The sequence below is a fragment of the Limulus polyphemus genome, unplaced genomic scaffold (genome assembly GCF_000517525.1).
Source record: "Limulus polyphemus unplaced genomic scaffold, Limulus_polyphemus-2.1.2 Scaffold6765, whole genome shotgun sequence".
NCBI lineage: Eukaryota > Metazoa > Arthropoda > Merostomata > Xiphosura > Limulidae > Limulus > Limulus polyphemus.
In genome coordinates, this window is record NW_013672375.1 from 12,945 (window position 1) to 14,156 (window position 1,212).

Sequence of the window (1,212 nt, forward strand, 5' to 3'; positions counted from 1 at the left end):
CTCAAAAGGTGGACCTACACCATATTAAAATATATTTTGTTGTTTTTCCAAGGTGTTTCCATTATTTTGTCCAACCCCTGTAGAATACACATAGATCTACATAGTTAAGAAATATATTCCTGATATATAAAAAACAAAACTATATATATATATCAACATAGTTTATACAGAAGTGCTTACCATACCTGATAATGTTGGTAGTTTAAATAAACAAACTGAAAATTAATTAAAAAATATCACGTCATTTATTGTTTCATCTATTGGCCAAACGTCTTATTTGTGGGTGTACACTTAAAGAATGTAAAAAACTAATAATAATAACATATATCGTTTCGTTAGGACACACAACTTTACCAAACTTGAAACAACTCAATTGAACAACGTACAAATTCAAGATTATATGGACTGATAAAACCTTATGTACTTAATTAACTATCCATTTCTTCCAAGTCCCTGTAGCGCAGTGGATAGCGCGTTGGACTTCTAATCCAAAGGTCCCGGGTTCGACCCCCGGCAGGGATGAGATATCTTATTTTTAAGGTAAGTTAAAGCTGATAAACACGGTTCCAATCGTTCTCTGTCTTGGAGAACGATCAGAGTACGGATTAGATAGAAGAAAATTTGAATCTACTGACAATGATGACCTTTAACCTCATAAATTGAATGAGACCAATGGTTCGCGTGGAAGGTCGTTAACAAAGCATTAACACGAAACAATGAGAAAATGGTTGTCAGCTTCTGAACTTTTAATTCCAATGAAAATGTGATTCCTTATAAAGTGTATTTTAGCAACATACAAAAACGAAATTAAATGAAAGATTCTAAGTACCAAGAGTTGGTATGTCTTCAGAGGACATGTAATATGGTAAAGGCTTAGCAAAGTTAAAGTGGTGTATACATGCTATTGTAAGGCAAGGCCTGAGAGAGAAGTTTGCTTTGTTCTCTTGAACAAGAATGGTCAACTATTCGAAAGCGCTCGAGTTTTGGGTCTTATTTTAAGTCCATTACACTTTGTATGTGATCCTTTGTGCTACGTCTTTTATACATGCGATTGTATGGCAAGAGCGGAGTTAAGATGGTGCATATATGGTATTGTATGGCAAGGACTAAGAACGAAGTTAAGATGGTGCATATATGGTATTGTATGGCAAGGACTAAGAACGAAGTTAAGATGGTGCATATATGGTATTGTATGGCAAGGACTAAGAACGA

The 1,212-nt window shown here is 34.6% G+C and overlaps 1 non-coding gene across 1 annotated transcript; it reads left to right on the forward strand.

Annotated features, from left to right (window-relative positions):
* The first annotated feature begins 449 nt into the window (after positions 1–449).
* Trnar-ucu lies at positions 450–522 on the forward strand. The gene has a single exon. It is a non-coding gene; the product is annotated as a tRNA-Arg (tRNA).
* The last annotated feature ends 690 nt before the right edge of the window (positions 523–1,212 follow it).